General features: G+C 44.2%; 1 protein-coding gene across 1 annotated transcript in view; it reads right to left on the reverse strand.

Moving 5' to 3' along the window:
- The window catches only part of ECRG4 (ECRG4 augurin precursor), a 60,730-nt gene extending 50,327 nt beyond the window's left edge, over positions 1–10,403 (reverse strand). Inside the window, exon 1 of the mRNA XM_043511293.1 lies at positions 10,099–10,403. The gene's annotated coding sequence lies outside the window, so the exon portion shown is untranslated. The remainder of the gene's footprint in view (positions 1–10,098) is intronic.
- Positions 10,404–13,710: the final 3,307 nt, after the last annotated feature.

A 13,710-nucleotide genomic window follows, 5' to 3' on the forward strand; every position in this document is an offset into this window, starting at 1 on the left:
CCACAATGCAGTATGGGTTTAGGTAAGCCAATTTCAAAATTATTTTCTCTTTCCCTGTGCTATTATTGGCCCCAGCAGCTACATCCCCTACTCACAAAGATGGGCGGGAAGAGGCAAAGCATGGGCAGGGTCTTGATTCCACCCTTCCAGGACACTGGGAAGCCTTCACTGCAACAGATATAGACCTGTCATGGTTTACGCCTTGCCTGGAGCAGCAAGGAGACCAAGGAGGCCGGGGCAGCACACCATGCTAGCTTTGCTAGGGGCTCAATGATGACAACCGTCATGATTGACAACTAGCTCAGTGCCAGAGTAGAGGAGCTGCAGAGGAAAGGACTGGTCTGTGAACCAATTGTTTGCAAGCACAGTGCAGTGGCCAGAGATAGCTGAGGAAAGGGACGTGGGGGCAGAGGGAGAAAGAGAGAGAGAAGCCATGGGGTGGGCTGATGCATTTTCATGAAGCAAAGAGTAATTTTCACTTGATCTTGAAATTAACATGCAGTCAAAAGGAGCTGATGGCAATGGCGGGACATGGCAGCTCTTCGTTGTACATGATTACATGCAAGAGACGGTGGCAGTGCATTCTGCATATGCTGGAACTTAACTGGGGCTGGTGCCAAGGAACAGAGTAAACCCGACATATTTCATTGATTCCATCAATGGCACACCTACTCCAGTGAGCTGGTACAGACCAGATGATCAATTCCATTCGTAAGTGTGAATTGTACATTTATTTGTGTAAGTAAGGAAACAAGAACCTCTGCCCTCAAGTAGTTGTCATTTCATCCTGAACAAGGACAACAAACATGCATGGTAAGCTTTGGACGTCCTAAAGAGAAGGGGCGCATGAAGGAAGAAGCAGACAGACACACAGCTTTGGAGACATATGAATGAGTGGTTGACTTTTAACCCACAGTAGTAAGGGGGGAAAAAACAGACTTGACTATAACAGGATTAAAAAAAGGACTAGATAAATTCACGGAGGATAGGTTCATCATTGCTGGCAGCAGCAGCTAGGGGTCTCTGGTCCCTTTTAAATCGCCTGGGGGTGGCAGGCGGGGCTGAAAGACACTCTGGGGGAGGCACGCAGAGGTGACAGGCGGGGCTGGGGGAGAGACCCGGCCCCGAACATTGGTGGAGCCAGGCCCCCGGGCCCAAGACCAGTGTAACCACTAGGCAAACTAGGCAGCCGCCTAGGGCACCAAGATTTGGGGGAGCCAAAAAGTGGTGCCCCCAATTTTTTTTTTATACTATTGCTTAGAGGCAAGTACCTGTCAGTCTCCAGCGCTCAGGCCGCGCCAGGGCCAGCAGCCTCTTCACCTCCCCTGCTTCCTCGGGGGCCACTCCTCATCTCAGGCTCCCCGGCTGCTGCTGCCGCGGCTGCCCAGGAGGATATGGGCCGGGGGCGCCGCCACGGAGGAGACGCAAGGAGCCGGTCTCGGCTGGGGCCCTGCACCTGCCGGCCGAGAGCAGCAGTGGCCGGGCAGCCGGAGAGGCCCCCGAGCAAGCAGGGGAGACTCCGAGGTGAAGAAGCTGCTGGCCCTGGCGCGCTCCGAGCGCTGGAGACTGACAGGTACCTGCCCCTGCCTCTGCCCCATCCCGACACCGCCTTCCCCCTAGCCCAGTGAGTATTACCTGCCCCACCGGCCTCAGTGCCCTGCCCCACACTGTCAGCCACCCCAAGCTCACTGTGACACTAGCACCCCTTGGCAAAGGGCCCCCTGATCTTCACAAACAGCTGTCACCGCAGGCCTGACAAACTCATTGCACCCCACATTGCCTAGGGTAATGGACACGCCGGCTTGACTGGCATGTTTCCGTGTCCTTGGGGTGCATATGCAAACGTACGTGACAAGGACGTTGAAAGTTCTTTGGAAACAGGGATTTTATCCTGTTGTTTAGCATTTTTCACCTATTCTCAAGTGCTGAGTATGCTTATAGAACTAGAGCCCTAATAACAGTCGAATGTATCTAATTATGCAATACACAGCTTTCTCTTGTCGGCTAAAAAGCCTGATTTTGCCATTATTTGTAGCAATTGGGTAACAGTGCTTTTGTATTCATTTGCTGTTTGCAGCTGGGTCTGTGAAATATGAATGCTTATATTTCCCCCTTCCTGCTTTTCCCCTCTCCACAATAGCCTCACTTGAGGCTTGCATAACAGATTGCTTCTTTGAATCTGGCATTTATGTCTTTTTGTTTGCTTTTCTCCTGCCTCAAAACTTCAATCACCCCACTGTACCAACATGTGTGCTTTCTCATTATTCTCTGCAAGGCTTCCTCGCAGAGCTGCCGCCAGCCTTGGGCTTTCTGCTGCCCCTCGAAGAAAGCAATTGCTGGTTATAAAGCAATGTCTGAATTACATCGTTTTATTCAATGCTTCGAGATCTTTTAACCACTTCTTTCTGTCTTTTGCTTTCCATTGCACATGAAAGAGCTGCTTATAGCCCAGCACCTCCAAATCCTGCCTGTGCCTGTAGCAACCAGCAAGAATCCCCCAGTTCACATTTTCCACTTCCGGATGCTTCTGTCAGCAAAAATATGTATTGTTTTTTGCTGTTCTTTTCTTCCATTTGGCTCCGTCCTTTTGCCAGCAGCAGTTTGCTGCACAGAATTCTTTTTTTCTATGCCTGAAATTGCAGACTAAATTTCAGCAGGCAGAGAGCTGCAAGTAAACTGAGTGTGCAGTGCTGCTTTTCCTTTTACTCTAGACAGAACCTTTTCACTCAGGGGACATCGAACAGGAGTCTGAATCAGACATGCCAAACCTGTGAGAAAAAAACAGAAATTGGGCTCGTTTTTGGCTTAATTGGCTTATGAGTTGCTTGTTGGCTAATTTTTGGCTTGTAGCTTGTTTGGCTTGTATCTTGCTGGTTCTTTTTTTTGACTGGCTCCCAGCAAGCAGGGGCAACAGGGGGAGAGAGTCAGGGGTGCACAGCGGATCCACCACAGTCCCAGACTGCAGGCCGGGGGGATCTAGTCACATAGAGTGTTGGGGTTCTTAGGGGTTGATTTGTTTTGGCCTTATTTTGAAAGGGGATTAGCTTGATTTTTGGCTTATTGTGAAAGTAAGGGTGCTTATTTACCGCATGAAAGTTGGCAACTGTGATCTGAATGTACCAGCTTTGCAGAAATGTTGTTATTTAAGTTTGCATTTTGATGCCTAACCTTTCTGTCATTGAAGGCAAAGGTTAAACACTCTTGGACTTCATTGTGCCCTTAAGTTTTCAATATAAAAGTAGTTCTAAGGGAACAAACTGAAAGTACATTGAGGGGGATAATGTGGAGACATCTCTGCACTACTACATCTGGTAAACATTATCAGGCAGAGGTCTCAGCAGCTTTGATTTAAGTCAGCCAGCATTAAAGGCAAATCGGGAGTGTTTGCTTTCTGTTCCAATAGAGAACAAATTAATCTGTCATAAACTTCAGGTCTCTACCTGCCCTGCTCAGAGGTCATTACACAAAGGAGGCAAAGTATTTCGTGAGGGGGGGGGCGGGCATGTTGTGCTTAGCACAATTCTCGTGCTTTGTTCTTCTGCTTCATGGACGGCAGCTGTAGAGCTCCAAGAGAGAGGGACCCACTTGTTCAAATATTTTGAATAATAAAGATGTTAGTTTAATAAATCTCTGGGAGGAGAGAAAGGAAGAATTCCCCTGGTTCAGTGCTTCCCCTTTGAACCTTGCATATGTGCAGCAGAAGGTTAATGACCTCTGAGTGAGGGCAAGTGAAGATCTGGCTCCTACGATAGATTTCTTCTCTTTTTTTTCCTCAGACTTGAAAGCAAACGCCACTGATTCCTTCCCATCTGCTCCCCAAAGAAAGAATGATCTGATGTAAAGCCCTGAAAACTCTCTCTGATAATGTTTGCCTGGTGTTGCCTATGGTATTTGTCAACTCAGGCTGATCCTCCAGCCTCTTTACCCTCATCCCTAAGAGACTTTTATATTTGAAAGCTATCAAACCAACTGCCAAACAAATGATTAACCTTGACTTTGTTACCTCTTGATCCTCATTCCTTAGGATCATTCCCTTGGATATTTTAGCTTGTGTTGTTTAGAACTACAGTAGATTCCACTATTAGTACCCATCCTGAGTTGCCAGCAACAGTTGCCATTATCTGACAGTTGCTAGCCCTGAAAGGCAGGTTTGCCGAGCTGCATGCAGAGAAGACAGCACTACAGATATGGCTTTCCCTGGCTGCAACTCTGCTTGTGAGCAGGGCAGCAGTGGGGAGGGGATGCCAGGGCTTTCTACAGGGAGTGCCAGCAGTGAGGCCCATGGATCTGGATGGTATCTCTCCCTGCACTCTCTGGGGTTTGGGGTTTAGCACGTCCCAGAACTTCCTTCCCTAGGTGCAGCCCCCTCACAGGGCACTGCCTGGAGTTGCAGGGAGAGGTACTGGGTAGCCCTGGCATCTAGGCTGCAGCTCCCTACCTGCGATTGCCCTGCCCCTTCCCCAAGCCCACAGTCCTGTACCTCCTGAGTAGTCCCTGTCCGCAAGCAGGTTTGCAGGGCTGCATCCCCACAAGGAAGCACTAGGATGGATTGAGCATCTGCTACAGGCAGGTTCACAGAGCTGCCACCAAGGAAGGGCCATCCCAGCACTTCCTTCTGGGACTGCGGTTCCACAAACCTGCCCGCAGCTGGGACATTTCTTCCAAAACAATGTTTGCTAATAAGTGGCATCCCAGTGCCAATATCCAAATCAGTCAATGAGATGGGATTGGTTCCCACCAAAATGTTGCAATTAACCAGAAGTGGTCATTATCTGGGTTGCTATTAATCGCAATCTACTGGTACCATTAATCCAGGTGTCCATATCTTGCTATATTAGAGATATTTCCAGGTATTATTTTTGTTCTTTTTCATGCAGTCCTGAATAGGGTGTTGGGTTAAGTCAGTAATTCTATTTCTGGTGGACACAAAGGAGGTTCTTATTAAAGCACTGAACTGGGACTCGGGAGAACTGAATCCGTTCCTGGGTCTGCCACAGGCTTCCTGCATGATCGTCTGTCTCTGGTCCTCTGTCTCTAGTTTAGGGACAACATTTCCATAGCCTCAGAGACGGTAAAAGGAGGAACACATCAATGTTTGTGAGATGCTCAGGTACTATGATGATGAGCCCAAATAAGCACCTAGAGAGATAAATGATTATCTCAGTGAAATTGTCCTGATAAATAGTTGCACAGGGAATCTAGCTGTTAGTTGTTATCTGAACCTGAAAAAAATCCCCAGAGAATATGGGAGACTCAATTACCTGATTTTTTTTTTATTTTGAAGCCAGATCTTAAAAACACTTATGCATGTGCTAGTCCCATTGACTTCAGTGGGAGTACTCAAGGGAATAAAGTTGCTTACATATATAGGTGTTTGCATGATGGAGCCCTTAATGAATTATTCTTGCTTTCTCATGGTATCAGTAATCAAATGATTTATATAAGTTAAGCAGTCTGCAAATAGATCAAGTATTTTGATCAGCCAATTAACTTTCTTAACACATCAAAATGCTGTGGAAGTTTAAAATCAAAGATGTTTGTAACAGAATAACATTTGGTGCCAGCCAATCGCGTTATATTACAACGGCCACTACACTGTGGTTTGTTTTATACAAACTGGGGATACAAAACATGTGTTTTATGCCACATGTGTAAACCAAGATTTTATTAAAATAAAAAAGATAATTAAAAACAATGCAGAAAAATCTATTAGCCAAATTCTTCTTCTAATCATTTACAATACTGTAGCTCAGCAGTTTCCAGCATCTCATGTCATATCCTCCATTTCAGATATATCAGTTATTTAGACACACCAAAAAACACCCAGTAAATATTTCCTGACTTTAAGCTGTTGATATAAAGATGACAGATACTCCAGCATCCAATAGTCTCAGGCTTTCCTATATCTTAAGAACATAAGAACATCCATACTGGGTCAGAACAAAGGACCATCTAGCCATCCTGTCTTCCGACTGTGGCCAATGCCAGGTGCCTCAGAGGGAGTGAGCAGAACAGGTAACCATCAAGTGATCCATCCTCTGTCATCCATTCCCAGCTTCTGGCAAACAGAGACTAGGGACACTATCCCTGCCCATCCTAACTAATAGCCATTGATGGACCTATCCTCCATGAATTTATCTACTTCTTTTTTGAACCTTGTTATAGTTTTGGCTTTCACAACATCCTCTGGCAAGGAGTTGCACAGACTGACTGTGCAGTGTGTGAAAAAATATTTCCTTGTGTCTGTTTTAAACCTGCTGCCTATTCATTTCACTTGGTGACCACTAGTTCTTATGTTATGAGAAGGAGTAAATAACACTTCCTTATTCACTTTCTCCACACCAGTCATGATTTTATAAATCCCTATCATATCCCTCCTTAGCTGTCTCTTTTCAAAGCTGAAAAGTCACAGTCTTATTAATCTCTCCTCATATTAATCTCTCCATTTTATAACCCTAATAATTTTGTTGCCCTTTTCTGAACCTTTTCCAATTCTAGTATATCTTTTTTGAGATGGGGTAACCACATCTGCACGCAGTATTCAAGATGTGAGTGTACCATGAATTTAGAAGGAGATAATATATTTTCTGTCTTATTATCTATCCCTTTCTTAATGATTCCCAACATTCTGTTTGCTTTTTTGACTGCCGCTGCATATTGAGTAGATGTTTTCAGAGAACTATCCACAGTAATTCCAAGATCTCTTTCTTGAGTGGTAACAGCTAACTTAGCCCCCATCATATTGTACATATAGTTAGGATTATGTTTTCCAATGTGCATTACTTTACATTTATCAACATTGAATTTCATCTGCCATTTTGTTGCCCAGTCACCCAGTTTTGACTACATTCTAGTGAATATTATGACAAGTTTATAGTTGTATGTGTTGTAGATCAAAAGTGGTATTTGAAACATCAGATTCCTAGGGTTTACAATTCTCATCAGTAAGGTTGGCTCTGTTTCTGACTCTGCTGCTCTGAAGAAATACAGTTCTGCACATCAAGCAATGTTTGCCAGAAATCTCTCAATTGGACTGATCTAGAGTCTAGGCCCTGATTTTTCAAAGTGACCTGCTTGCCTGGACCCACCTTAAGGCCCCAATTCAGTGGGTCTTTATGTGTAACCATTTTCTTAAAAGGGCCAGGTTTCTTTACAAATAAAAAAAGGAGGTGGATGGTGTGGGGAGAAGGGAGGGATTGCAAAAGTAGTACCTAGAGGAAGGATGGATCTGTCCTTCAGGTAAAATGGTTTATGGAGCCAATTATTACTTACTTCTGAAAGAAGAAAATTCACGAATATGCAGAGGTCCACATTAGTGGTGCATAAGCATTGTGCCCACTCTCTAAATGGGAGATTTTCACTCCAAATGCTTAATATAGAGAGGCGATATTGGCTTGACAGACTCTCTGCCCTACACTACAGAGTTAGGTCAACATAAGTCACCTTACGTCAACTTAACTCTGGAAGCAGCTACACTAAAAATGTAGCTCCCTCTACTGTAACTCGTCCATTACACTGACTTAATAACTCCACCTCCACAAGAGGTGTAGCACTTAGATTGATGTAGCTAGGCCAATGCAGTGCCAGCATAGACACTGCTTTCCTTACATCGACTGTTGCTGCCTTTCAGAAGCCATCCCACAGTGCCCCACACTGACAGTTAAATTGGTGCAAGCGTTCCTGGTGGGGGCACACACTGCAGATACAAGAAGCATAGTGTGGACACGCAAAAGCGATTTAATTACTGCAGTGGCTGTATGTCAACGTAACTTAGGTCAACTTAATTTTGTAGTTTAGACTTGCCCTCTGTTTTAGGAGCCTATTTTCAGTTTGTTGTATTAATGGGGGTCATGGTATGGTAGGTTAAATCCTTCATGCCTTTTGCTGAAAATGCACTTTTTGTGCTTTGTACCAAATAAAGCAAACACAATCTGAGCAGAAGTGCAGCGTATAGGGCATTTCTCATTGTGTATGCCTGACCTATATTAGAGATGGTCAAGTTATTTGTTATGAATACACAAGCCCACAAATTGAACCTCTTTTCTGTTTGCAACATGTTTATGAACTGATTCAGATTTCTGCAGGTGGATCTGTTATTTGCATGTATTTGCTGAGCAGTGTATGTAGAGACTCTTCAATCTACAAGTAGATCAAAAACTGTTCCCTTGACTGTTTCTTCACCCATCTTCTCTTCACAGCGTGTGACTGATCAACTCAGGCACCCAGTAAGACGGCAACTTTTTGGACCATGGTTAGCCCATTGAAACTTTTCAAAGAGAAGAATAATGCATGACAAAAATTAATAATGCACTTCCCTACAAATCCTCATTCACATGGAAATTCATGAAAAACCCAGAATGTGGGGATGTTTCTGGAATAAGCCAGGGGCCATCTGAATACCGATTCCTGATGAACAATATGATCACACACATAACAGCACAGAAAACTCACTGTGGTCAGATATTCTGCTTCCACTCCACTGACAAGACCACCTTTCATTGTTCGCTAGTCCAATTTTCCTTCATTCACCTTTTGTGTCTTTTCCCTTGCCACCTCTTAAGCATGAAAGGAGCTCACTGTGAAAAAGCCACCTTATCCTCTTTCAAATCCCTCCTTATAATGCATTCCTGTTGTGAGGCCTACAACACATACACTAGCACATAAGTAGAAATTACAGCTTGCCCGCTACTTATGGTACCAACATGGGTGGCGGGTATAATAGGCAAGGGGAGGCCTTGCCTCCCTTAGCACAGCCATCCCTGCCACCAGACACCTGGGCCATGGTGCCCCCCGCTCCTGCCTCTTCCACTCCCTACTCTGACTCTTACCCGCGGTTCCCGCGGCTTGCTGCTGCTGCCACCTGGGGTGAATCTTCCTCCTCTTTTCTTCTCCACCCCATCCCCTGCCCCCCTCAGAGGGCAGGGAGTCAGTGGCGGGGGGGGAGAAGAGCGAGGAGGTGAGCGGAGGGGATCCCTGAGTAACTTTATACAGTGAAAAAGCCTTCCAGAGACCTAGTAGCAGAGACCACTGAAACTGTTAAAGAGCCATTAAAGTGGTAATGAAGCCATATAATACTCAGGAAGCCTTTGGCCACTGTCAGTTGGCTTTTATATTGTAGGAAAATGTATTACTGGGGTTAAAAATAGTTTCCAAATAACGACCCTTCAGTTATTCTCTCTACCCAGAAGTAGTAACTGCTAACCTGGCTCAAGGAGGTGCTGACATAGCCAGTGAGTTTATTTCTTGATCTAGTCCAGTGCTTCCCAGACTTGTTCCGCCGCTTGTGCAGGGAAAGCCCTGGCGGGCCGCGCCGGTTTGTTTACCTGCTGTGTCTGCAGGTTCAGCCGATCGCGGCTCTCAGTGGCCGCGGTTCACTGCTCCAGGCCAATGGGAGCTGCTGGAAGCGGCAGCCAGGACGTCCCTCAGCCCGCATTTAATTTATAAACCGTGGGGGTATAGCTCAGATTAGGGACTCCTGAGTTGAAATCTGATACACTTGCTGTCAAGGCCAGAAGCGGATTTTTTTTAAGGATTTGAGGAGGATGAGGACGAGGACCTGATCCTCATATTTTGGGCTGAACATTTGAAATAATGTTCACAATGAGTGCTTAAGGGTCAAAGCTAAAGTGGAACAGTGTGTTAATATTTTCAGTTCAATTCCAACACCGTGCACTCCATTCTCCTTCCCTATGCCAACCATCTCCCTGCCTCCCCCAGCCACCAGCCTCCCCTTTAACAAGCATACTTGGTAGCTGAAAGCTTTACGGCTTGTTCAGAATAGGAATCATCCCTAAGCCGTCACCAGATTTGGAGCTGAGGACACACCCAGTTATTTATATGGGTAGGCCAATAAGTTTCCAAGATACTGTTCTGCAAAGCAGGGAACTGTCTGAAATGGTTAGGAGGAAAGCCATGATCTAATTAACATGCACATGGGGACTAGAAAACCTCCTCACCATCAGGTCCATCTACCACATCAAATCATTTGTATTAGAACAGGAACTATCTATTCCTTTTAAATCTTTGACTACTTTTTTTAAAGTTACCTTCCCACTGCTGGTCCATAGAGTTGAAAAGGGGAAAAGTGAAGCTCCTTACACAGTTCAGCTGGCTGTGAGCCACCATTTCCTCCAGCTGATGGGTGGGAGGTACAATATGAAAATAAAGGCTGCCTCTTCCTCTCAACTGACTGCCAAGAACTGCCTGAGCAGGGCATAAAAGAACAGGGAGCTTGGGTTGGCTCTCATCCGTCCTGCTAATTGGCAAAAGTGGATCTTCAAAGGAGAAGTGGAACTGCCAGACCCTGCATACATCAGCTGATTGGTGAAGCAAAGTTTCAAAAGTTTTCCCAAGTAGCATGATGGAATGAAGCCAGCAGCGTCTTTGAAGTCTTGCTCAGGCTGATGCTGAGGAGAGAATGGAGGCAGCACTTTCAAGAAGTCATAATTTTAAAACTCTCAGAAGTGCTTTGGGCCAAATTCTGATCTCATTTAGGCTGGTGTATGTGAGAAGAAACTCTGCTGACTTCACTGGTTTGCTTTGCTTCACTGGCTTTGCACTGGTGTGAGTGTGTTTAGAATCTGTCTCTGTGTCTGTCCTGTCCAAAGTTCTGTAGCTGTGACGGCCAGGTCAAAAAACCAAAATACAATGACAATATTTTGTTTTTGAGACATAAGGTGGGGGAGGTAATAAGTTTTGTTGGACCAGTTTCTACTGGTGAGGGAGACAAGCTGTTGAGCTTACACAGAGCTCTTCTTCAGGGCTGGGAAACTTACTTTTGTTATTTACTTGTATTTTGTTTTGGCATCTGGTCAACTCATTCATCTTAGTGGGGCCGCACAGCTTGTACCATTGGCATAGAACCTGGCCAACTACATATCAATATTTTAAAAACTTATTTTTCAGGCAATTATTTTGTACATAGAACACACCACCTCAACAGACACTCATATCCATCACTAATAGAGCACATGCATTGTCAGACAAAAGCTCAGGCAGGCACATATTTGGGGGCAAATATGGCCTTTAGTTATGCCTGTGCAATGAAATTGCATGACTGAGGGCAGCTTTTGGCCTTTTAACTTATATGCACACTTTCAGGAGACTACCTCAACATGTTGGAACTAGTGTGGTCAGCATCTCTCTTTAGTAATTGTACATGTATCCATGCAAATGTGGAAGAATCAACAGTAACACAGGCCTGGGTACTTAGTAGTCAGTCAATAAATTATAAACAAACAGTGGGATTTCCATTAGTGTTCAACATTGGCCCAACACTGCTCCCATTTAAATTAATAGTAAAACTCCCATTGACTTCAGTGGGAGCAGAGGCAAGCCAAAACAGAGTTCTTTTGAAAATCCCATCCAAAATAGCTATTGATGTCACCTAGTGACATCTCTACCCACACCTGTAATTGCATGGCTGCTGTAATTCTCTAACTTGGGTCTTTTATAGTCAGTCAAACTCTGACTGTACTGCTGCTGCATTTCCCTGATTACAAATCTATTGTTTCAAACATATTGCATGTATGCCATGACTCGTGTCATTTTGTTCCTGTGTAATATGTTATGGCTCCATCCAGAATAATTAAATAAGTAAACCACAAATGACACTAGGCTGCTATTGTTCCAGCTCATTCTTGCTGGGATATTTCTTCTTAAGTTAAGCAATCCCTATCATCCTCTTTCCTCATATCCTCTAAAAGCATTTGTATTTGCTTCTGCTTAACCACTAATGAGTTTAACTTAGACTTCTTAGCTGCTTGGTACTTAATATCTCTATCTTGCTATAACACTTTTAGGGCCTGATCCAACTCCCACTAAAAATCAGTGGAAAGAGCCATTTGTAACTTTTCTTCCTCCTGGTATTACTCAAACATTGAGATGAAGTTCTGCAGTCCTTAAATGAGCAAAACTCCCAGGGAAGATTGCAGAATTTAGCCCTCACTAATTAATCCTCCCCAAAGCCTCTAAAATAAGGAAGTACCATCAAGCTCATCTGCAGATTGGGAGACTGAGGCAGGGAGGTTAGGAAACTAATCCAAAGTCATAGGTGAAGACATTTTCGGAGCTAGGACTAGACCTCAGAAGGTCCATGCTCCTGAGAACTAAATAACTGGGCTATGCACATATTCCAGTTACTGTGGCACATGACGTGGCATGGACCTCCTCAGGGGAGAAGTCAGTTAGCTGAGCCCTGTATTGAGCCAATCAAATAATTAACATGGCTAGATAAACTGTATTAGTTCATAGGCACCAGTTCAGCAAGGTACTTAAGGCACCTTCATAGTCCCATTGTTTTCTTAAAATTAGGCACTTACTCTCATATCTTGCTGAATGAGGTCGATAAGGAAAATTTTCCTTTAAGAAAAAAATGTACATCTTTATTGACAAATGTAAAATCCCTTTGGCACTTGTAGCAATTGGATTAAGAATCTGTACATCTGTGCCGTTAAGACTTACATCACTTTGCTTTCAATGTAACAAGATTTCTTGTTTTTAATCAAATATGTACAGTAGCATTACTAAATGTTTCAGATCCATTGTGCATCTGGTACGTAATTGGCATGGAATCTTGATCAGGCGTAAACTATTTGGAGTTCTCTAGCAATCCCAGCCATGTTATAGAAGTAGCAGAGACTAAATACAAGACACCAATTTTAAAAACAAGAACATGTAACTCTAACATGAACTAAAGTAAATTGTTTATACCCTGGCTCAAAAACATGACATCCAAACCCCATTCAAAATTAGCCCCACAAAAATCAAGCTAAATTAATAGCTCATATCAGAGTTGGCTTCAATTCAGGAAAATTTCTCTTGCCTTTGTAAACACAGCTGAGCCTCCATTTCCCCCCCCCCCCTTATTGGCAATGTACTTCAGTGCTGCTAAATAAGGATGTCTCAACAGTCTCTCCTTGTACAGTAATTTCCAAGCTTTCAGCATCAGCGTATATCTGACAGCTATCCTAGCTTTGCTCAGCACACAGGAAATAAGTGTACAGAACGTGTGCTTATAAAATGTTAGTTCTTTAGTCAGGATTTTATTAGGATAAACAATTTGCTGTGTTACCTCTGGGGGATTAATCTGGCATGACAGAAAGCCCCTTTGTTATCATGGTCCTGTCAATATTTCCATTACCAAATCCCATATTTCTGGATAGAATTAGATAGGACACACTCACTCCAGGATAAAATCCAGCAGATTCCTATCAAGAAAAATCTCCCCCTCTCCCCCCATAAAATATTGTATCTGCCTATTTTTATGTCCCAGAAGTCCAGTACAGTACCTATTGCTCAAAAGTAGCTACATTTTTCCAAAATGTAGATTAGTGTCTTTGGATATTTAACTTTGTGTTGTTTCTCAGAACCCTTAAGTATTGATGATTTCCTTACTCTATAATCCCTCTCCATTCATTTGTACCCCCATGAGTCATTTTACCACAAAGTGATAGGGTTGGACTCACTACATTAGCACCTCCTGCTGGTCATCTTGCGAATCAGCTCCCCACATTGGTACACCAACTCTTGGTAGTGTCTCACCCACCATCACTCCATGTCACTTCAAGGACCACAGTGTCCTCTTCAGGGCACAGCCCTCTGACTGTGTGACACTCCTTCCAACTTCCTCAGGGGCAAGTAAGGTGAGGCGGGGGGAGAGGAACCCAGGCGCGCCCACTACTCTGGGTCCTGGCCCAGGACCCTGTAGAT

Source organism: Dermochelys coriacea, chromosome 1, assembly GCF_009764565.3.
Source record: "Dermochelys coriacea isolate rDerCor1 chromosome 1, rDerCor1.pri.v4, whole genome shotgun sequence".
Lineage (NCBI taxonomy): Eukaryota > Metazoa > Chordata > Testudines > Dermochelyidae > Dermochelys > Dermochelys coriacea.